The following is a 26071-nucleotide window of genomic DNA, read 5'->3' as shown; positions in this document are numbered from 1 at the left end:
CAAGGCTGTTCCTCACTCCTCTCACTCTCCCAGCTGTTGTGTGGCGCAGCATTTTTTTTTCCCTGTCTTAAATATGTTCTCACAGAGGTGCAAAACAACATCGCTTATTGGCTCAGCTCTGGTCAGCAGTGGGGCCCTTCCCAAACATGGGGCAGCTTCTAGATCCTTCTCACAGAAACCACCCCTATGACCCCCTGCTACCAAAACCTTGCCATGTAAACCCACTACATTTATTTATTAACGTGTATTCAAGAAATCTTTAGAAGAGAAAGCTTCATTCCGCAAAATGTTTATTTAGAGATGTCGCAATAATTTATTGTTTTTATAAGCACATATTAAATGGTTTATCATAATGTTCTTGCTTAAAACCTGAGGAATAAGTAACAATTGTGCTTGTATGCCTAGACTGGGCAGCGTAGTTTATCTCCACATTTTAAATTTACCTAAGTAACTAGGTGGTCAACAGCTGAAGAATTTCTAATAGTTTGTTTCAGAAACTGCAAAAATAGCTTAAGTAGGAAAAAAAAAAAAAATGTTCCTGGAGGAAAAACAAACAAGCAGACAAACAAACAAGCAAAAACAACCACCACCTTTGCATTTCTTAACATCCACTGGCTAGTATAATTATCACTAAGGAGTGATAATTATATTATAATTATGGAGTTTTGGGTGATATTTGGGTGATATTGCTTCTTCGAGGCTAAATTTTCTCTTTTCTGAATATTTTATATTGTTCAGAGGTCATGTGAACAATGTTTGTGATGTGCAGTTTCTCTCTATTTACTTTTCATGTACAAAGCATACGTTCCTTTATTTGTATTACATCATAAATTTTATGTTTCATTGTCTTACATTATATTACTTATGAGAGTGCACTTTTGTCTTTTATTTGATCTTTAACACAGATAAATATCATACTATTACTTATCTCTGCACTTTGTTGAACCTAAGAATAAAATAATATATACGGGAGACTGAAAAGCATGCTATTAATCTTCTATAATTTCTGTTTTCCTACAAAGTTAGTTTTCTACTGGAAAAAAAAAAAAAATCTACTGAAAAAGCACATTCTACTGAAAAACACAGCTTTGATTCTCACAGGGGGGATGGTTGGACCAGATGATCTTGGAGGTTTTTTCCAACCTTACTGATTCTATGATTCTATAATTCTGGTACCAGCAGCTGTAGCAAGTGAGGGTATATATATATTGCTATGTGATCACCAGCAAATATCACACCAGCAAGTTGGTTAAGAAGCATGGTATCCATAAGTCTAGGCCAGGCCAGACAATGGAGAGATGAAAGGGTCTGCAATGTGGCTGCTGGAGGGACAAGGATGCCCCAGTCAACTACTGGAGAGGCTCTCAGAGACAGATACTTGTTTACTTGTATGTGTTCACATGAGGAAACTGGAGACAAGTGCCTGTTCCTACAAAGACAGAATGTTTGATTAGGAGCAGCTACTGGAGGGATAAATAAAATGTGTGTTGCACACACATGCAAGTAAACCATAGGAAGAGGAGTGCCACTGCAGGCCTCAGTGGCTTACATGCCAAGATCTCAGTAAGCAGAAGGATTGAGGATACTGGGACAGACTGAATGGACTCACTAACAGACCCTCATACTGAACTGCCAGAGAGGAGAACAGGACAAGGCTGTTTATGTTTTCATGAGTGCTTTTTTCTGACTGTGTTTAACTGTTTGTCTGACCATATGTACAAGTACATGGGAATTGTATCATGTATCTCATGTGCCTATTGAAAACACATACAAGCTCAGCCACTGTATTGGTAGGAACCGGGAACAGGGAATTGAAGAAACCTTGCCTCTACTCAGCTACCAGATTCAACAGTTCCTAGCTGATGTACTTTTTATTTTTTAGTAAATGTTTGCTTAATTATGGCATGATTATCTATTTAAATTTACTACAAGTATTTCATATTCTGTACTTCATAAAAGTGTAAGAAAATTAGGAAAAAAAAATTTCAAAGGTGTATTTTCAGACAGTGACTTAAAATACAACAAAACAAAGCACTGATTTCTGATTTTCTGAAGTATTAAAAAACATACAAACAACAAAAAAAATACAGTTTCTTTTTATAGATTTTTCTTAGGCAAAATATCGTGTAGATTTATATATAATAGCTGTAGAAATTGTACTGAAATAGAAATCCATAAAAAAACTCCAAGGAAGACAGTAGTGGGTATTAGGTACTTGTAAGTATGCCTCAGCAAAGCATTCAGAATTTTATTCAGAAAATAAATTAGTATCCTGGTGTTGAGTCTATAAGGGGTCACATAATAAATGAGGACAGGAGTTTAAAAATATGGACAGCAAAAAAATCATGAATAATTAATGAAGATTAAACAAAAGTACTTGAAATGGTTAGTTATGCAAATTTACCTTGCAAATTACTAGAATTTCTCATTAAGGGTGAGTTAAACAGTTCAGTAAAGGTGCAGAGAAATTGAAATGGTTTGTAGTTAATTAAACTCAAACTGAATTTTTTTAGATGTCTCTTAAATGAAAAAGATGTAAAAGGTCTCAGTACTTCCTTTCCTAAATATTATGAAACTGTCTTCCTCTTCTCTAAGAGCCACAAGCTTGTGAATTCACAACTTTCAAATTCTGAGTTAACAAATCCTGAATAAGTTTGTGTTGATTTTGCATCTGAAACTGAATACCATGCTTTGCAGTCTATGCAAAGGCGTCAAACCCAGTAGCTGGCATTGTAGAGAAAAATTAGTGTCATGCCAGTGGTGTGGCTGTAGTTAGTAGATGAATGATTATAAGTAATTAGAAGAACAGTACATCTGATTTTGCAAATAAATATGTGTGTCTTCCAATGGATTGTGTATTTTTGTGAGCTTTTTTAGAAAAGCCTTAGAATTGTTTTCATTATTAACTGGGTTGTGCTAACAAAACCACAGGTTAAAGGTTACTGATGAAATACAAGAGCATAACAGGAACTCCAAAAAGAGCAAGCACAAGGTGACAGCAATGGCTTTGAAAGTGCAAGTATGGGACAATAGGCAAGGTCATAGGCTAAAAACACAAGTTACTAATGATTAATTATTGATCACTAAAGGACCCCTTGAGAGATGGGTGAAAATAGTTTCAGGGTAAAGAAAAAACAAAGAACGTACTTGTGAAACACACTATGCAGAGTGAAACTTGGATGCAGTGTAGAGTTTGTGAATGAGAGAAGAAAGCATTATGGTTTGACCCACTTTCTTCTCCTATGAAGAAAAGCTGAGAGAGGTGGGTATGATCAGCCTAAAGAAGAGAAAGTTCTGGGGTGACCTCATTGCAGCTTTTCAATACTTAAAAGGGGTTTATAAAAAAGTTGAAGAGCAACTTTTTGGTTGGACATATAATGACAGGACAATGGGAATGGATTTAAATTAAATGAGGGGAGATTTATATGTTAAGAGGAAATTCTTCACTGTGGGGTGGTGAGTCATTGGAACAGAGAATTTATGGATGCCACATCCATGGAGGTGTTCACAACCAGGTTGGACAAGGCCTTAGGCAGCCTGATCTAGTGGGTGGCATCCATGCCCATGGCAGTGGGGTTGGAACTAGATTTTTAAGGCTCCTTCCAACTTCAGTTGTCCTGTGATTCTACAAACTCCATCAGGCAGCTAAGTACCACAGAGCTGCTTACTCACTCTCCCCAGATGGGATGGGGAGAAAATAGAAAAGGTGAGTTTATTTCAATTCATGGGTTGAAATAAAGGCAGTTTACTTGGCAAAACAAAAATAATCCTTTTGCTTTAACAAAGGCAAAGCAAAGCAAAACAAGGAATTCATTCACTTCTTCCCTTTGGCAGGCAGATATTCCACGACTTCCAAGAAAGCTTGTTTCATCATGTGTAATGGTTTCTAGGGAAGGAAAATGCTATCACTCTGAACAAGTCTGCACCCCCCTTTACCCCAGCATTTATTTCTGAGCATGATGTCATATGGTGTGAAATATCTCTTTGATCAGTTTAGGTCAGCTGTCCTGGATATGTCCCCCTCTCAACTTCCGGTGTACCCCAAGTCTCCTCACTAGCAAGGCATCATGAAAACCAGGAAAGACCTTGACTTTGGGTTAGCATTGCTCTGCAACAATTAAAAACATTGGTTTGTTATCACCAGTATTTTCATCAAAAATCCAAAACACAGCATCCTCACAAGCCTTTGTGAAAAAAAAAATAAATAAATTATACATATATACATAAATAAATAAATGAATGAAAACCTCTGTCCCAGTAAAAACCATGAAAAAGAGGAAGCACTTTGTTTTAGGAAATGCTTTTAAGAAATGACTCGATGTTTCCTTTCTACAGTAGATGGTGGTATCATTGTAAATAAAGCGTAGAGACTTCAAGTAGAACAACAGTAAACTATTTGTATACTAAGAGTGTTTCTGCAGCTCTTGTTAAATTGCACAGACTATATGGTCTGTTACTGTAGTAACAGATTGTGATTAGATGGATCTCTCTTAAGGTTGCTGACAGTATTGACTATATATCAATATTGACTATCTTGATTATGAAGCCATCTAGCTAACATATAGACACAAGTTAGTTGTATCAATCAGTAATTAAATGTCCTTAACTTGTCCTTTAGTTGTGTTCAATAACCTATTGCCTGTACTGGGTTTCACTGTAGTTTTTTGTGTTAAAACTTGTAGCCCTTGAAGCATGGGACAAGACTCACCTTAAATTTGTGAGCATCTATAAATATTTCATCAAGATATCTCATTTGGTGTCCTATTTATCTTCAGGTCTCAAAGCAATTTCGGTTTTAGGCAGGTAATTATCTGTTTAGATGTCCACTTTTTCACCTTAACTTGCTGAAGGGTGACTAAAGGGCTAACTAGATGTTTCATTGTATAGCCTAAATTTAGATGGGTTAATATCAAGCCAGTAACAGTATATGTACATATTTGCTTTCCAATTAACATGTATGTTCTTATTTTAATTTGATATTATATGTGGTACTAGAGTGAATAGGATTGTTCTAATATTACTTGTGTGGACAAAACCTTGAATTGAATTGAGAGTTGTTAATGTAACTTTACCATTGCTTTCTAGGATTAATCCTCTGGTATAACACAAGCTAGTTATTGAATTGTACTCTATAAAGCAGTGGTGGATACAGTTTAAACATGCATTCATAGATTCAAATTTTACTGTAGTTCATTGTAGAAAATTAGTTCTGTCCTGGTTTTTAATTTAGAAATTTTAAATCATGTAAGTTGCAGATTTACTTACAAAACAACCTTGCAAATATTTCCATGAAGAAAATCACTGAAACAAGCATGACAATTAACTACTCTGATTACCAGCCAGCACTTGGTCTGGCACACACCACAGTACACGTGAAATTACTTTACACACTGGCAAAGACTCCGTGTAAACTGCAGCTGTGCAGAACATCATGGGCACACCACTGGTGATTATATAATAAAAGACAGAAAAGTTAATTCCACTGAAAAGCAAATAGATCAAAATAGTTGAAATTTTAGAAGAAATAATTAAATATTTCTTCATTAACTCAATGTTAATTTATGAATTAATTTTGATTAGACTAGGAGTTCCCAGAAGTGCCAAAACATAGAGACAATTCATTTTCTCCTTTTAAAACTGGTGTCTATTTCATCAGATCATTAGCGCTCTATGTCTTGAAGAGTTTTTAGTAGAAATCAGTATATATATGTTGAGTTCAGAAAGTAGACATGCAGTTTCTCATTTCCCTCCTTTTTAATACAATATATATGTATATATAACAGGTTGTGTAAGTTTAATGTGAGAATTGGAATTGCACAGAAATACTGTGCAATACTTGCTTACTAACATTGTATGTAAAAAAATTGTAGTATGGTACAAAAAAATTGATAAGAGTGAAACAACCCTCCTTTTTTTTTTTTTTTTTTTTTTTTAATAGTGTTATATCCATGGCATGTCTACAGTCTTGTTTCATGACCTCTGTATCATTCTGTCCCACTTTTCCCATCTGTACCATACGGATAATAATTCTAATATTTCCTTGTCTGTCAACATAATACATGAAGAATGACATGGGGGAGAAAGAGGGTTGGACAGCTGAACTAATTAAAATGTTTCAAATGCTGGCTGAGTGAAGTACTACAAATACGTGCATCACCATCTGCTTGCTTATTGATCTTACTAGTATCACCACTATTGTGTTTTCTAAATCATTTGTTAACAAAAGTTATATTTATTTTTGTACATATTTGCACACATATGTCCCTACCATGACACAATACCTTTAACAAAACATGACAGTATTTCAGCAACTCTGCTGTGCTGGCATTTATCTAGGAAAACATTTCTCCAACTCCAAGTTACATGTTGAAAGTCATCAAAGGTTATTCTAAATATGAACTATATAAGGAAGTTCCTATTTTCTTTTTCTGTTATTTTAGTCAACTGTATCTTCTTGATTGGCCCTTTTTACTTTTTATTTTGTTTTGTTTTGTTTTATTTATTTTATTTTTTAACCAGTGCTTGTTTGGTGGTCAGTTTTGCCCTTGGGCAAGGGTTTGATGAGCTACTTTATGGGAATGATGCCATCCAAACAGATGTGACAGAAACTAATCAGCCAATGTATTTGGCTGATAGTATTCATCTATAGTATTCATTTGGCTCTGTATTCATCGAATTTGTAAAATTTGTAAAAGACAAGATTTTAACTTGGAAATATTCAAATATATGCTTAAACTATGCAATATTTGGACAAAGAATCTACCATTGCTGATATAGTTCTGAATGCTACTTAGACACAGCTTTCAGAGAAAATAAAAAGTAGCGTTTGAAGTCATACCGAGATCAAATTTAATTTGCTAGTAACAAAAAGGGATTCACCTTCTTTGTTTCTGGATATGAAATTGCATACAATACACAAATCTGATTTTAAACCCTGGTTTCCAGTAATAATGAGTTACATGACTGTTTTAAGCATAAAAATCGAATTGCATTTCACTTAAGTTTAGGCAACAAAAATCAATCTTTTTTTTAGTTTAGTTACGCCTTTTTATATTAAGTAGGAAAAATAGATGTCTTCAGGTAGCCATTCTACCTGAATGTCTAATTCTACCTATATGTCTAATATGGAAATTGATATCTTCCTTTCTCTATTTAATGTTTAAATAGCCTTGATGAATAAAATGAGGCAAATCTTTGAGCCAATGGCACTCTCATTAAATAAATGCATATATAAATAAGTTTTGTTGGAACAATCATATGAAGTAAAACATGGTATAATATGAAATGTCAATCAAATCTAAGTAATCTAATTAAAGGTATGAGGCAACACCAAGGATGGAGACTTCATAACTGCTCTGACCAACCTGATCCAGTGTTTGACCACCTTCACAGTAAAAAAGTTATTTATTTTATGTTTAAGTTAAATTCCTGTGTTTCATTTAATGCCTACTGCCTGCTGTCCTTTCATTGGGCACCAATGAGAAGAAGCAGTTATCTGTTTATGTGTATTAATAAGATCCCCACAAGCCTTTTTCAGGCTATAAAAAACACAGTTCTCTCTGACTCTTCTCATATGTTCCAATCCCTTCATCCTCCCTATGGCACTTCTTTAGTCTCACTCCAGTCTGCCCATGACTCTGAATGTATTTTCACCAGTGCTGAGCAGAGAGGGTCACATCCCTCAACCTGCTGAAGATTCTGTTTCTTGTGTAACCCAGGTTGTTGGTGGTCTTATTTGTCACAACAGAACATTGCTAAAAATATTCAACTTTTTTGTCTACAGGCCCTTTCTTCACTGCAAAGTTGCTTTCTAGCCAGTCAGTCTAAAGCATGTCCTGGAACGTAGGGTTACTCCTTCCCAGTGGCAGGATTTTGCATTTGCCTTTATTGGACTTCACGAGATTACTGTCATCTCATTTCCTTCATGTCAAGGTCCCTCTGAATAGCAGCACAAACATCCAGTGTATCAACTACTTCCCCAAGTTTTGTATCAGCTGCTGACTTTCTGAGGATGCATTCTACCCCATTCTCCAGATCTTTAATGAAGCTATTGAACACTATTGGCCTAGTATTGACCCTTGGGGTATAGCATCATTGACTGGTCTCCAGATGGATTTTCATGTTGCTGTTCTCTGTCAGTTTTCAAACAAGTTTCTACTCATACTGTATCTGTTTGTCAGTTAGAATGTTATGGGAGGCACTGCTGAAAGTTTTGCTAAAACTGAAAGTTAAAGTCTTTTTTCCTCCTTTCAGAATCCTGAACTTCACCATTTTAAATATATTTTTCATACAGGTGACTCACGGAATATACTGGGTTTCCATGGCAAGGGTTTGTTAGCAGTGGGGGCTGCAGGGTTGTCATTTGCAAAGAGTCCAAAAGCTGCCCCATGTCAGATAAGGGCTAGTTTCAGCCAGCTCCAAAAATGGTTCCACTACTGGCCAGAGCTGAAACAATAAGCAAAACTAGTTGGTGCCTCTGTGAGAGCCAATTAAAGAAAGGGAAAACAAAACAAAATAAAACAAAACAAACAAACAAACAAACAAAAAAGCACTGCAGAACAGCAGCTGGGAGAGAGAGGAGTAAGAAACAGCCCTGCAGACACCAAAAGCAGCGAAAGAGAAAGTGCTCCAGGTGCCAGAGCAGAAGTTCCCCTGTGGCCTGTGGAGAGGCCCCTGTTGGAGCAGGCTATCCCCTTGCAGCCCATGGGTTCCACATGGAGTAGATCTCCATGCTGCAGCCCATGGAGGAGCCCCCAGTGGAGCAGGTGGATGTGGCCTGGAGGCGGCTGCAGTCTATAGAGAGCCCCCGCAGGAGCAGACTCTGGGCTGCAGCCACAGCCTGTGGAGAAGAGCCCATGCAGGAGCAGGTCATCTGGTGGGAGCTGCTGCCTGTGGTACGGACCCGTATTGGAGCAGTTCTTGAAGAGCTTTTGCCTGTGGGAAGCCCACTCAGGATCAATTTGGGAAGAATGGTATCCTGTGGGAGGAACCCCATGCTTGAGCAAGAGAAGAGAGCGATAATGAAGGAGTGGTGGAGATGAAGCATTAATTATTGACCGCAGACCCTATTCCCCATTCCCCTGTGCTTCTCAGGGAGAGGAGGTAGGAGAGGGTGAATGGGGAGGAAGGTGTTTTTTGCCTTTAGTTTCTCACCGTTAGTAATTAAAATTTAATTAAAAGTAATTAAATAAGTAAGACAATAAATTACATGTACATTGATTTCCCTATGCTGAGTATGTTTTACCTGTGACAATAATTGTTGGGTGATTTCCCTGTCTTATCTTAATCCTTGAGTCCTTTTCATGATATTTTCTCCCTCTTTTCCTTTGAGGAGGGGGAATGAGAGAGCGGTTGTGGCAGAATTCAGCTGCTCATCAAGGTAAAGCTACCATACCCGGTCACTGCAGCCATGGCTGACTCTGAACCTTTGCATCCCAAACCAGGTTTTCTTTGTCTGTAAGTATAAGATCCCTCATCATCTCCTTGATCACCTCTGCTGGGAAGTTGTCATCAACACATTTTAGTAACTCCTTGTATTGATTGTGCCATGCTTTGTACCCCCAGCAGAGTATGGTCTGGTTCAAGTCTCTTCTGAGGATCAGAGACTGTGAATCTGTGGCTTCTTTCAGTTGTCTGAAAGCCTAATCATCTTTTTCTTCCCAATCAGGTGGTCTACATCAGATACCCACACAGACTGTCCCACATATTGGTCTGCCTGCTAATCCTGATCCATATGCTCTCAGTTGGCTCATTGGCTATCTCTGAGCAGTGCTCCATGCATTCCCACTGCTTTATCACAAATAGGTAGCTACTCCTCTTTGTTATCCTGATTATCATGGTATTCAAGTCATATGAATTATCCCTCCATTTATTAGTGATCTCAGTGAAACTGGGATCAACAGCTGTATGCAGCCCTATAACTCTAATTTGTTCCCTGTGTTGCATGTTACAGGCACTTCAGAGAAAAATTAAGTCATGATGATTTCCTAGAAAAGGTGTGAGAGCTTCACCCTTAATACTGTCCTCTCAACACTCTCTCAACACTTCCTTATTTTAATTCCTTATTTTAATTAATTTTGTCTATATCATTCTGCAATCTCTGAACGCTAACCTGGTTCACTGCTTTATTACTTAACTGTGAGTTATCATCTGCCTTCCCTGATGTACTTCATTCAAAGCTCTCATCGCCAAATTGACCAGCCTTTTTTTCTGCATGAGTAGACACAGCTGTACTGAATCATAACGATGGACTCATGTTCCAGACTACAGATGTGTAAATTTAGACTCCCAAATTTACAAAACTACACGAAAGATTGTTGTTTAATCTCTTAGCAAATATCTACTTTGTACTAGAATGGGTAGTGTTCTAGCTTGATCTGTAACTGATTATTGAGTCACCATTGAATATAATAAGATTTGAGAGATCTAACTATCATAGAATCATAGAACATCTTGGGTTGGAAGGGACCTTAAAGATCATCTAGTTCCAATCCCCCCTGCCATGGGATTCCCTACAGGGATGTCACCCACTAGAATAAATTGTAGAATCATGTAGAATCATGTAGAATCCTATACTCATTGTTCTTATTAAGTGTTCACTATGCATGCAGTGACATCTGGAGTGTCCTCAATTATCCTCCTTGACCTCCAGCTACCAGCCCAGAAATACATTGTTTTCCTCTATATTCTGTGTTGAATCTTCTCTGATTTCTCAGATAGCCTTAATATATATTAGGTGTCTGCCTTAAGGTAACTGGTTTGATTCTAAAAATTTTCAAGTGTCAGAAAAATTAAACTGGAACGTACAGATATTATTATTGCACTTAGAAAGGAATTAAGAATAATTATTCTTTATATGTATATATATATATAATTTTTATTTTTACATATATTTGCAAACAGAAGAATCAAAGTTCCAAAGCAGATGCAGATCTGTATCTACTTGCTCAACCAGCTGAGAATCTTGAAAAAACTACATGTATTCTGTAGCTAGAAGTGAGGAACATGGAAAAAAACAGCATTCTAGGTATAAGATCTTGTCATAGATTTGGCTGCAGCAGAACATGAAGGAAATGGAGAATGTAAATCCATAAGAAAATGGGCTTTATTAGTCATATGACATAGAGAACAACGTGTTTGCTCTTTCAATAGGGAAACTCTGCTATCAAACAATATAATAGTAACACATTCATACATTTTATTTTTGTTTTCTCAGTTAAAATATTAATATAATTAGTACCCCCATACTTTAACACCTGTCTAGCATTTTAAAACCTTAAATGTCTTTGCAGACCTATTTAAATATTTGATATTAAGTTATTAGCCAGTAAATCAGTAGCCAAACAGCTGTGATTATTCCCACCGTTGATGTTATATTAACACCTGAAGACATTTACTACTCTTAGTTTGCATTTTGCATGAAAAAGCAACAATTAAAAAATGCATTTACACTGATTCACAAATACTTCTGTCTGCTACTAAATAGGGTAAATTAATTTAAAAAGTAAACCTTAATGGTCCATTCATTTTTTTGTGTGGGGGAGAAAAATGACCAGATAACTGTGGCTAATTATATTTTTAGCATCCCAAAAACTGTTATATGGAATGAGACATTTCCCCTATTGATATTTTACACAACATAAATATTTTTGTAGTATTTCCACACTGCAATAATTAAGTGGACAGTGGTGTATGGATTCTGTTGACATTTTGTCAGTAAGAGGTTAACTTATTTCACGTTTTTCTTCATTAAGCTTAATTGCAGAATCTTTTATTTATTTATTTATTTATTTTCCCAAAAAAAGTTTGTCAAGGGTTGTATACTCAGAATAGGCTTCAATAAAAAGAAGGGAGTGAGAAACCTTACCTGAAACAGTCCCAAATGGGGCATTTCAGTGTAATGTTCTGTTTTTAGTAAAACAGCTCCCAGTATGAAATATAAATCAGGTTTGAAACCTTAAATATTGTCATGAAGCTAAACTGTCATTCCTAAACTAAGTAGTGATGACTTCATCAAAAGTATTTCTTGTAAAAAAAAGTAAAATTCATAAAACAGTAATATTTATGAGAATATCCAGTTACAAAACAATTGTTGTTCAATGGTCTATAAATATTTTTAATCCCATTTAGCCAATGAGATAGTAATCCAGTGAAATTTTAGCCAGTAAAGAATTGTATAATTTTTGACAAACATAAATGGCTTAATCATATTTTATCATTTATTAACCCTTCTCAATTTTTTTATATCCACATGCTTATCAACAGTCCTCACAACCTTTAACTACTTAAGTACTGATAACGCTTGACTAGTTTTCCCTGTTTCAAAACTTTTACCTTTTTGACAAATCCCTTAGATGCTTTCTGTATTAAACATTTGCTTCAATTAATTCAATGATTCTATCATTTACTTTACCTGATTCTCTGCAAGCTTTTGTCCCTCAGAGAATTATCTTGTAAAACAAATGCAAAAACAAAACAAAACAAAACAAAAACTATTAAGACCATTCAGTTATTATATTTCTTACTATAGATTTTAATACTTGACAAGAAGATAATCCTCCTTTAGCAAGAGATTCATGGCTGCTTAGACAGGTTTAGTATAAGCAGATGTATCTGCTATTTCTTTTGTGTTACAACACAAAATCTACATGTATATTGCCTACATCTCACAGAGAACTCTTAAAATTGTTTTTTGTGCATTTTAAGCCTATAGGTTTACAACTGTATATAATTCTGGCCAGGTTCACTGCAGGGTGCTGCTTCCTGTGTAGCTCTGCTATGATTAAAGTAGTCATCCAAAATATAACCCTAGTCTGAACTGAATACAGGCATTGAAAAAGGAAGAGTAGAGAGGATATTGCAAAGAATACCAGCTTTTCCTGTCTCTTCTCAGTGGCACTTCAGATTTCCAGGGTGGGGGCAAAAGTGCATTTATAAAGTAAGTATGGAATGATGGACCCAGCACTTCACAAATTTTTCTTTATCCCTCCCAGGTAAATGCCATTTTCTAAGCATCATCAGAAATGTTGGTCGGTGTGATACTTCCAGTATAATATGAGAACAGTAGACCCCAAAGTGTCCCTTTCAACTATCCCTCACTGTCAATACAGTGAAAATGTTTAGAAGCACAGATCCTTTACTTCTTCATTATGTATGTTATCCATAGGGTTTCCCAGATTAAGTTGTGCCTCAGCAGAAGAAATGAAGGGAGAATGGGGGATTAACAGGAAATAATGATCTGTAGAGGACCAAAAGATTCAAAATTAGAAATCAATCAAACAAACAAATAACTCTATAAAATCTGAGGGCTGATGGTGTATCTGTTCTTTGCACTGTTCTTTCCAGTTTCTATTAATTCTGCAGTACTCTGTTTATCCCTGCTTTAGTGTCTTTTTGTTCCTTTTCACTCCAGAATATCAGGTGGCATTCTCTCTTTCGAAAAGTGTCTACCTAGAATACATCAGCTAGCACTTGGATAGAAAGCAACCTTCTCTCTGCCACCCAGACACATCCTTTGAACAAGTGTACAGTAAATAGTAAATAAACGAATTATCATTTGTCAGTGTGGTAATTTCTTAAAAGAAGCAAGCAAACAAAAGTACTTATTTTAGTTAGCAAAAGTAAAAAGGAAAGTTGTGTTAAAATCATCACAGGTAGAATAGGATGGATATAAGACATCAAAACTGCAGAGTATAATGTTCTTAAGAATGAAATTATAATGGAATGGAATAGGAATAAGATAGGATATTTGAAAGGACTTAAAAATATCCTATTTTTATGTTTAGTCCCAACAACTTCAGGGCTAACCAAATGTTAAAGCATGTTATTAAAGGCATTATTATTTAGTATTATTAGCAAACATGCTGAAGATATATTCCACTCCTGCATCCAGATCATGGATAAAATGTTGAACAGGACTGGACCTAGAATTGAGCCCTGGCATATAACACCAGATGTCAGCCAGATGCAGCCCTATTCATCATGAACCTTTGAGCTCTACTGTTAAGTCAGTTCATCACTCAGTGTAGAACAAATTTGTTTATCTCACAGTTGGAAAATTAGTCCAGAAGGATGCTGTGAGGGACAGTATCAAAGGCCTTACTAAAATTCAAAACTATTATGTCCTCCTCCTTCCCTTCATCCATCAAGCAGGTGACCTTAATATAGGTGGAGATTAAATTACTGAGGCAGGATTTTCCCTTCGTGAACACATACGAAGTACAAGAAATATGAAGTCTTTGTTCTTTAACTGCCTTTAAATATCTTCCAGGATAATCTTCTCAGAAAGTTTTCCAGGGCCTGAGGCTAGACTAACAGATCTGTCATTTCCTGTGTCTTGTCTTGTGCCCTTCTTGTAGATTGCTATAACATTAGCTAGCTTCCAGTCATCAGGAAAGCTAGACTCCCAAGACCTTTGGTAGAGAGCGGGTCCAGCTATAACATCTGCTAAATCCTTCAGTATTCAGAGGCCCCTTATGAACATTCAACTGATACAACTGATGCCTTACAATTTTGGTGGCCATAAGTGGAAAGTCGCTGCTCCCCCAGTCATGGTCTTCCAACTCTGACTGGGACTGGGTAGCCCAAGATCTCATTGCTATTAAAAACTAAGGCATTAAACGCCTCCATCTTTTTTCCACCCTTACTTGTTGGTTAACCATCTGTATCAAGCCTAATGTTTCTTTCGAGCTCCTTCTGCTGTTGAAATACTTAAAAAGCCTGTCCAAAAAAAAAAAAAAAATTAAAAAAAGACTGTTTTATTGTCTGAGATACAAATGCTACAAATGTTGGAGACAGTAATAGAGCAGAGAGACACAGAGAAATCTGACTTGTGTTTTTAGGGTTTGACATTTTTAAAAAGTGCTGACATCTTTAGAGGAGGGAAAAGATGAGGAAATAAAAGGAACATACGTGAAATACATATTTAAGTGATGTAAAATGCGTTATTCTGACATGAATAGTTTCAGAGTCAGGGGCCATGTAAGAACAATAGGTGAGCAACAGCCCTCATGTCTCATAATTAACAGCTTTTATCCAATGCTGGCAACCCACAAAGTGTGAAGGAGACACTGATTCTTTGATGACTGATTTAGCAGAATCACTTGATTCTGCTAAAATACTGCAGCTATTATACCAACTGTCCAAAGGACAATAAAAAGAAACACTGGAGTAAAACAAAAACAACTTATAAAGGCTCCTTTATTTGTAAAGGCTGTGAAAGAACACTATCTCTTCAGTCTTTTTTTATGTAGTCTCCAGAAAAGATGGGGACTTCCAAAGGAAACAACTCCAATTACATATCATTGACAGTGTAAAACATCCACTTATCTGAGCTCTAAAGGTACTTACAAAGTCTGCTGTGTTCTTGAGAGTTAAACTCTTTTTAAAACCGTTATTTCCTACTTTATGTTCATGGCATGTTTTTCTGTTTTAAAATTTGCTGTGTTTTTCATGCCAAATGTAATTGAAAGTATAACAAAAGTACCTTCAAAAAATTTGCATTAACCATACAGGAAGTGTGAATTTTATATCTAAATAATCTACCATAGAAAGTTAGACAAAACTTTGCTCTTACATTTTTGCCATTGATATGGTCAAACAGAAGGTCTATTTGTATAAGAAACAATAAAAGTTTAAAGGAATTATTTTATTTTTCTTCAACAAACTTGGTCATTTCAGATAGATAGTTCTTATTAACATTTAATTACAAATAAAAAAAAAAAAAAAAGATACAAAAGGGAGAAAAAAAATATTTTTAGTGCCAACATTTGGGCATATTGGAACTTATCAGAAGTCTTTGTCTCCTACATATTCAAGAAACGTAATGGAGATCTAATGGAGCATGCCCTAGCTTGTACACTTTTTTAGGTGTACTTTTGAAGTTATTCTCTATTCACTATGGATTGTTGAGACCTCTGGTTCATGCATCATGACCTTCAAAGCTGAAGTGCTTCTGAATCTCATAATAAAAACCTAGCTAATTGCTTTCTTATCTATGCCTTTCCTTTTGGTAACTGGAAGGACCTTTTCGTCCTGTATATTCCACCACACATCTAACTTAGACTGGCTCAGCTCTTTTTAATTAATTGCTTTATCTTGTTTTCAAGTGATTTCTGCAAGGTTTTAATCAGTTTGTTTTGTCATTCTCTATAGATAGTTGTTGTATGAAGTCAGTATCATTTGTACATCTAAGGTTTCTCCTTTGATTGTCTCACTGACTTCTTAAATACTATGAATTTTCCTATTTTGTCTTCCATCACAAAAGCTTTGTTGTTGTTGTTGTTTTCAGTTTAACCACTACAATAAACACATCTGATAACATTTTTGTCTTTCTTCTCTGCTTGCCTCTAATCATCTAGTCAGCTTCTTATCTGCTCTTACTGCTTTCACTAATTCTCTGAAGACATTTTCTGTCAACAAGGATATCTTCTTGGAAGACTCCCATTCTTAAGATGTCAGGCACTCTATATATTCTTTTATTTGAAATGTATTCCAAAACCTGAGTCCTGTGGAATTGCTGTAGTGGGTTATGTTAATATTAAGTGGTATTTTCCAGAATCTGTGTTATCTCAAGTCTGATCTATATTATGCTTCACTCCTCTGGAATTACTGCTTCCAGGTTTTTCTTCTTTCTCCTCTGCAGCAATCTAGTGAATGCCAGTAGAATTGTTAAGTTAATTTTCAACAGCTCTTTTACTTGTTCTTCTCTCCTTTCTTGTAGATTGGTTTTCTCATTTGCTTATACTTGCTCTTGCCTGGAATTGGTATTGAAAATCTTTTGGATGTTGTATTCCTTTCTTGCATGATTGGAAGAGTCTTATTGTACTCTGCTTTTACACTTAGCTAAATGTCAAAGTCTTCTCTGAGGTGCATATTGAAAAGGCAATAGGCAACAGGCACAAGTTACAGCAAGACAATTCCAAACAGATACAATGAAAAAAAAAAATCTTCACAGTGACAGTCATCAAACAGTGGAACAGACTGCCCAGGCAGGTTGTAGAGTCTATCCTTTCCATTTGAGCCCTGATCAATCTGATGTAACTGATATAACTTATAACTGATAAATCTACACTCTCAAAGAGCACTCCCAAAAATACAACCACAGCAGAAAGTTTCTTGAAGCTAATCCTTTTTCTGAAAACAATCACATGTACCATACATGGGAATAGTATATTCCAGCCTGGATTGCCGCACATAATCTCCATTCTGTACCTATTTCTGTGCTATAATGTATAGTAAATCCCTGACTTCATCCTAATCCACTGGGTCATTCTCCTCATACCCTTTCACTAAGCACAGAAGTCTGTGATACCTTGTTGATCATCAAGTAGAAGATGTTGACTACCTCAGTCTCATCTGTCATCCATACCTACTGTCACTAACTCAACTGCCCTGTTCAGCATGGGACTTTTTCTTTGTTCAGCTTTAATCAGATATTCCTCTCTCTCTCTTTTTTTTTTTTTTTTTTTTAATAGACAAAGAGCAGTTTCAGAGGTCCTTTCTGTGTTGTACTAGCCACATTATGTTATATTAAAGAATGTCTATAGATATTAAGTGTGAAGAAATCAATGTATTATTTATCTTTCTTTTTTTTTTTTCCTTCAATGTGATGATTATTGTCCACAGACTGATGTCCATCATTGACTTTTTACATTTACTCCAAGAAGATTAAATATTTTAATAGGAAATCAATACAAAACAAATAAGGATGTGAAATGGAAGTTTCTTAGGCTGTTCTATATTTATTAATATGGTGAAAGTGTTATTTCTGACCCAAATTAACATTTGTGCATTTTACAAAATGATCATTTTAGGACAGCATTTAAAAGAAGAGGTTGGTTTACTGATACACTGAGATGACTAGGGAGTTCTAGGTAGCATAGAAATAGAAATACAAAGAGAAGGATGGTAGCAGAGGTAAGAACTATGAGATAACACAGATGAGTGAGCACAAAAGAATCAAGAAAAGAATTGCATGGTAGCAGATACATGAGCAAGATTTAGGCAGTGCTCTTCAGAATATGCAACATTATTTGTGCAGTTAGGTACCATATATTTTAAGCTAGGGCTTATTTTCATTTATATAAACCATCTGGACTGTTCAAAAATAAGAACTGACAAAAATATTCCAATTTGTTGAAGTAGTAGTTTGCTCCAAAGAATCCATTCATTGCTTATGTGTGTAAAATACCAACACTTCAGACTATACAGTCTTCTTAAGCAGTGATTCAGAGGAATGCAACTGAAAGACATGGAGTGAACCCTCCAATGAAAGGTACTGCCAAAATGGGTACATGTCCACCTGCATGAGCACCATATTTGTATTGTGTAAAAAATTAATGATAAAACATTGTTGTAATCAATTCAATAATAGATTTTTAGCTTCTTGGAAATGTTTGCATGATAATGTACATAACATTTTTAAAGGATAATTTTATTCTGCTTTACATACTTTAAAAACAGCAACCAAGTTATATTATCTCAAGAATGCAAAAAGAATTTTACTGTCATCACGTGATGCAAATATATGAGATGTTTGTAAAGCTTTGTATTTTTAACTTACTTTCAAGCATCTGCCTGTGATTATATTTAGGATACCGTGGCTCTATATGGTGATGTAATTACTGTATGTTTTTTTGTTGTTGTTGTTTGTTTGTTTTTTGAGTTATACAGAATTTTGTATCATTATTTGCTAAAAAATAGTAACAAAAATATTAAGAACACAGACACTTCTAAAACTGAAAACTTTAGCATATTATTATTACAAAGAGTAACTGTAGATGTAAGATGTATCTCAAAACACTTAACACAGAGAAGATAAAGAACTGCCTTCTTTGCATTGTACACAGGTCTGTTAAAATATTGCACTTCATGCACATATGAAAAAAATATTTGAGAAGTTCCTGGTGGCCTCTCTCAAAATGTGAAATTTCAGATTCCATAATGTTCTGTACTTCTAAAAGAAGGTTGCTTGTACCCTGGTGAAATTCCCTGTGGAATTAATGGAAATTAGCTTTAAAAAAATCTGTGAATGACCAATTACAGGACTATTTATGTATTTTATTATAGTCCCATGTGAAAACAGAGAGTTAAAAATAACTCTTATAGTAAGAACCAAAGAGTTTATTCCCTTTCTCCCATCGTATTCTCTCATGGATGTGCCCATTATTTTTCTTAGTTAATTGTTAGCAGCTAGCTGATCATTTATTTTGTCAAGAGTTAAATCAGCTTATTTAATGAATGTCGCATATGTTGTGTTAAGTAGGTTTTAGGTTTCTGACAATTTTCCATTGTACGCATCCAAAAATAAATTTCTGATAGACATTTTAATCCACCTTAGTATACATGGAAGTGTTAAGTGTCATGGCTGAGAATGACAAGAATGACTGATTACCCTGTATATAGGATGTAAGTTCAGACAGCAAAGGGACAAACATACTTGACCCATGCACATTTTGCAAACATTTATCAAAGACTGCCTTGCTCACTCATTTTGTCAAAGAATTTCCTTTATTATGTACTTCTTTTCCCTCTCCTATAAGTGTATGCTTTTGCTGTGATCACTTGTTTGAAATCACAATACATGGGCTACATACAAAGGTGATACAGCTGAATTATAGCTGACTAATGTGCACAAATATATATAGTATTAGTGTTGATCTGTTCTGTTAAACTTGGTAGTATGGATTTTACTGTGTTCCCAAAGAGCATACAATGGTATGGCACCAATGTCGGAGCTCAGAATTTGCATACAATGTTTATTTATTTATTTATTGTTCTTGAGATAAAAATAGGGTAAGACTGCATTTTTTGTAATGCAATGCTTGAAACGTCTGATGATGTACTAAGTTTCATCAGAGACAGACTTTTTTCATCTTTCTGATGAAGTAAGTCCAGTGATAAATATAGAGATTCTGAGTGATGTTTTGAAATATAGAGGTTACAGAAGTTTAGAATGTTGTTAGGAGGTTATGAAAAAGTTCTCACTTGTTGGGGAATGGTGGAGGAAGAGGAAAGATGGAAAAAAAAAAAAAAAAGGAAGTGGGAAGGAAAAAAAATATTAAGTTAAATTCAACATACGATTATAAGCTATTTTTCTTGATGCATCATGACCTGTAATGGCTAAATCATAGAATCATAGAATCATAGAATCATAGAATATCCTGAGTTGGAAGGGACCCATAAGGATCATCAAGTCCAACTCTTGGCACTGCACAGGTCTACCCAAAATTTTAGACCATGTGACTAAGTGCACAGTCCAATCACTTCTTAAATTCAGACAGGCTTGGTGCAGTGACCACTTCACTGGGGAGCCTGTTCCAGAGTGCGACCACCCTCTCGGTGAAGAACCTCTTCCTGATGTCCAGCCTAAACTTCCCCTGCTTCAGCTTAACACAGTTCCCGCAGGTCCTACCACTGGTGTTTATGGAGAATAGGTCACCTGCCTCTCCACTCCCCCCTGAGAGGAAGTTTTAGACTGTGATGAGGTCCCTTCTCAGCCTCCTCTTCTCCAGGCTGAAAAGGCCCAGTGACCTCAGCTGCTCCTCATGTCTTGCCCTCTGAAGACTAGATCCGAACAACACTTAATTGCCAGGCAAAGCAAATTTGGGATGTTATATATATGTAATAGGGGCAGAGAGAAAAAGGGAAAGAGAAGAGAAGGGTAGGGACGGGAAGGAAAGGAATGGTGTTGAAATGGTGTTTGTATATCTTGCAGTGTTCCCTCAAGATAAATTGAAGACAAATAAGAGAATAAATGAAAAGTAGTATGTTGTGGAATCACAGCAAAAGGTATAAGGAAAATAAAGAAGGCCATCCAAAAACAAGACAAAGTTAGAAATAGGAAGTTAAAAAGAAATATACCTAGGAAAAATGAAGTAGGTTTAAAAACACCAAAGGATAACATGATTTTATTTATTTATTTATTCATTCTACTTTGGAATTGAAAGCTAAAAACAGTGAAAACTTTGACATGAGATAGTGAGAAAACATAGATAAGATAAGAACCATCAGTCTATATTTTCTGCTGAAGGAAAGGCAGGAAAATATGATAAATTAAATGGATACGATTCCCATTGGCAGAAAGGACATTAGCTATGGATAATAAGGGTTCCAATTTATCACAAAGCATACGCTGGTCTTGTTTTACAGTAATAACCAGCATATATCTGATTCTGCCGATTGTATAGGAAATGTGAGAATGAAAAATGTTAGAATATTTTAGTGGATCATATAGGCAATGGCATTGAGTAGGTTTAAAGTAACAGATATTTTTGTGATATGAGTTGGCAGAATTTCTCTTCAGCTTTCAGAGTGGTCTAAAGGCCACTAGGCCTTTAACTTAAAGGTCTTTAACCTTAAAGGTCTTTAACCTTTAACCTTAAAGGTCTTTAACTATGTATGCAAAAGACAATTAAACTGGACCTTTTCCTATAAGAGTGTGATTAGAACTGTGTGTGAACCATTTCAGATTTGTAAGAGTGAGCCTCCAGTCTTTCAAATGGGATGCTAATCTGAGAACTTCTTATTCCTGTCTGTAAAAGAGTCCTTGAAGCTGCAGGAAGTCAGCCCTGTTTTATTCTAATTTTCAACCACAGTTAATGTAACTGGTGTTTTCAAAAATATAAATTCATCAAGACTACATGAAACCTCTTTTCAAAACTGCATTTCAGTCAAGTGAGTTCACCATTATTTTTTTGTTCATTTGTTTTGTTATTGTTGATTTATTAATAAATTCTTTGGCTGTTGTAAATTTGTATATCAGTTTGATTACTCTGACATATAATAGATAAAAATATATTTATTAATCTTTATTATTATTATTATTATTATTATTATTATTATTATTATTATTATTATTATTATTATTATTATTATTATTATTATTATTAAAATAATATTTTTTCTTTTATACACACTACCAAAAAATATTTTCATATTTCACATCTCCCAAATCATAATTCAATCTCTTGATTAACCTCTTTGCAGGAAGAGAACATTCTTTATTTCTTCACACCTTTTCACATCTATGTATAAGCTTGTCTGCATACTTCATCTATATACACATACACGTTTATTTCTATTTGTCAGGAATTCCAATATTTTTATTTTGTTTTTGAAAGACTTTATTTTCCCAAATTTATTATTATTTGCTTTCTTTCATTGACAGTGATTAAGTGAATCCCTTTGTCATCAGCTTATTGCTTATGTAGCTGTAGGATCAGTGCACGTCTTGGCTCAGAAACTGAAATCAATAAAAAGAAATCAAGTAAGATGACCAGTCTAAGCTTCCTGGATGTTAAATGTTTGGGAAATCAATAGTATTAATTCCTATAAACTGTCCAATGCTGTTGTATGTAAAACAAACAAAGAAAAAAGCATACATAAACAGAAAACAATCTTTCCTGAATGATATTAATATATATATGCATATAAACATATAGAATTATAGCTTTAGCTGGTTGTTCCTATTTCCTAAGAGTGGATGGGCAGAAATTACAAATAAGCATTTGTCACTGTTTGCAAATAATACTACATCATGAATGTAGAAAGATGCTTCAGGAGCACTTGTTCTCTTATGAACCTGAAATTACTGTTCACATCTTAGGTATAGGACTGTTCTGCTTCAGCTGAAGACTGTTAAAAGACAAAAAAGCAGTATTCCGCATACTTGTACAACATATTTTAGATGCCACTTTTGGGTAGGATTGTATTATTTGATCTAATTAATGTCATATCCTTTGTGATTTTCCTTTTCTCTCTCTCTCTCTCTTTCTTTTTTTTTTTTTTTCCTTTTTTTTTTTTTTTTTTTTTATTTCTGAGCTTAATGTACTCTTTTAGACTCATATATGTCATCCTTAGCTTCTGATTCTAGGAGCATTCTTCTTTATAGATAGTTGTGAAAAACAGTGATGAACACTCCTTGACCAATGTTATTGCTTCTTCTTCTTAACATTTAGCTTGCATCTGCATTTCATTCTCTAATGCTATTTCAAAGTTCACATTCAGCACACAAAACTGACTATAGCAAAGACTTCAGAAATGGACTTCTACTATGAGGGAGGGAATGAATGTCTACTCTATGTTTACCAATTACATGTCTAACTACGAAGAAAAATGCTCAGTGTATGCAAATTGAAAACCTTGAAGATGATTCATTAGTTTAGACAGCTCCAGTATTGCAAGTCAATAAATTCAGAAAAGGTAAATGATGTATATGTACAGTGTAACAACAGAAAATATTATGAACCCTGACATTGTCTATAACCATTAACTTTCTAAAAGTGTCAGGTAAATAAAAAGAAAGGAAAGTATGCAGAAGTATGCAGTCTTGCCATAAAACATGAGAAGGAAATTCTGAACTATATATTTTGAAGTCTGTGTTTAGGTCTTTAAAATGTCAAAGTTACATTGGTTTAATCATATAGCGAACTTTTACCTTTCCCCATCATACTCACATTTGTTTAAGGTAGGACCATACCACCTAGTTTAGGCACTTAACCTGTGCACCTATTTAACAAGCCTAGTAAATTCCATGGCAGAATTCATCTGTCAGCTAAACTTGACTATCTTAATATAAATGAAGACCATCCCACTGCAAATCTTCTGTCTCCCCTTCACTATCTATTGAGATTAACTGCAAAGACAAAAGAAAGTCTCTATGTTTCATGTACATTTGGTAGAAATTTCTAGAGAAATATCATTATGGGATTTTTCTCACCTTTTTTCCCTAGATTTTCCCCATTGGTTAGTCTGTGAAGGCTGAACTAGATAAACCTTTCCATTTAATCAGTATGGCTTTAGAAAGCTAATTTGAACAAGCATAATATTCTTCTGTCTTTAATTAATTTAGGTTGGGTATGCACAATACTACTTCCAGTAACAACAATATTCAGGAACAGCTGGAAGGACATCAACTGCTTATCTAAAAATGCAAATAAGTGGAAGTGAAGCATGAAATTACTTTCTGCATACTATACACCAGATTTGTAATAGATAAGTATGACAATGTTATTTATTTAGATATGTGTTCATTAGCCTTGATTCTTGTTTAATTTTTAATTCTTTTTAGAAAACATTACTTTGAGGTAAATCCATGATTATATTGAACATGTATTAATTAGGCTGTATCATTTATTGTTGCTAATAAAAGCCTTCTTCCACTCATCTGACATGAGCCAAACCCAATGGAAATCTCTTTAACTTATTTGTTCTCCAAACTATTTTAGGAAGTCTGGGTTCTCATGGTTCTTGCCTACTTTAGATTTTGGACAAATGCATACATGTCTCACTGAAATCAGTGAGGTACTGTACAAATGCTTTTTTTGTTGTTTATTTTTAATCTTCTCTTTTTTTTCCTCATATACTTTTTCAGAGTAACTGATTACTGTGATGAACAGAGATACATTCTTATCCCTAGAGTGATTTATATATCTTGGTGCCTCCCAATTTGTCAGAATTTCAGAACCTATAAATTGGATGTTTAAAAAATCTAAATTGATCCGTCATAGTACAGTGGACTTAGGCAAATGTCTAGTAAAACACAAATACAATAAAAATCATGTTCATATAAAAGATAAAGTTTACATTTAACATTAATGTATCCATTTTTATTCTAAGACATTCATATAACTACTGGATGTTTAGCAATGTTCCTGTTAAAATCTGATCACTATGAAAGAAAACTGTCAAACAATTTATTTATTTATTTTTAAGTACATTTGCACATCTGCTAATAGGACGCATTATGTAACATCTGTAACTAAAATGAGGTTTGAGACAGCAATTAGGTTCGTTATGCCATTTCATCATCTCAGCAGCTGGAAATTTTAACCTCAGGGTGTAAATAAGATGCTTAAAAATATTCTATCTCTCATTCTTGAACTCTTGCTTCTTCCATGGGGCTCCGCTAAGTCATATCCTCTGTGACAATATTATATATTTAGGTTTGAAATAATGGCTCTAGATACTCAAGCGTAGGCAATATAAATGTTCTGTTATCTTCATAGTACCTTGAACTGTTTCAAGTGACTTCCAGTGTCTATAAAATATATTTTTTTAATAACATATTTTTTCTTTCTGCTGAGCCTTAGTAACAATGAAAACAAGAAAGGATAAAAAGAAGAAAAAAAAGATTTCATATATATGGGACCAGTGCTTCTTACTATCTCTATCAATGACATAGACAGCAGGACTGAGTGCACCCTCATCAAGTTTGCAGATGACACCAAGCTGAGTGGTGAAGTTGATACAGAAGAAGGAGGGGATGCCATTCAAAGGGACCTGGACAAGCTTGAGAAATGGGCCCATGCGAACATAATGAGGTTCAACAAGACTACATGCAGGGTGCTGTACCTGTGCCGGGGCAATCCCAGATGTGAGTACAGAACAGGAGAACTCATTGATAGCAGCCCTGCAGGGAAGGACTTGGGTGTTCTGGTGGACAAAAGGCTTGACATGAGCCAGCAGTGTGTACTTGCAGTCCAGAAGGCCAACTGCATCCTGGGCTGCATCAAAAGAGATGTGACCAGCAGGTTGAAGGAGTTTATTGTCCCCCTCTATTCTGCCCTGTGAGGCCCCAAATGGAGTACTGCATCCAGGTCTGGGGCACCCAGCACAAGAAGGATGTGGACCTGTTAGAATGGGTGCAGAAGAGGGCCACAAAGATGATCAGAAGGCTGGAGCACATCTTCTGTGAAGAAAGGCTGAGAAAACTGGGGATGTTCAGCCTACAGAAGAGAAGGCTCCATGGTGACCTCATTGCTATCTTTCAGTAGTTAAAGAGGAAAAAAGATGCAGAGCGACTCTTTGCTCAATCAGATAATGACAGGACAAGGGAGAACCATTTTAAACTAAAAGAGGGGAGATTTAGAATAGATGGTAGGAGGAAATTCATCACTCAGAGGGGCGTGAGGCACTGGAACAGGTTACCTGTGGATGCCCCATCCCTGGAGGTGTTCAAGACCAGGTTAGATGAGGCCTTGGACAAGCTGATTTAGTGTGTGGCAACACTGCATGTGGCAGGGGGTTGGAACTAGATGATCTTTAAGGTCCCTTCCAAGCCGAGTCATTC

Source organism: Netta rufina (genome assembly GCF_964035555.1).
Source record: "Netta rufina genome assembly, chromosome: 1".
Lineage (NCBI taxonomy): Eukaryota > Metazoa > Chordata > Aves > Anseriformes > Anatidae > Netta > Netta rufina.
This window is presented reverse-complemented; position numbering follows the sequence as displayed.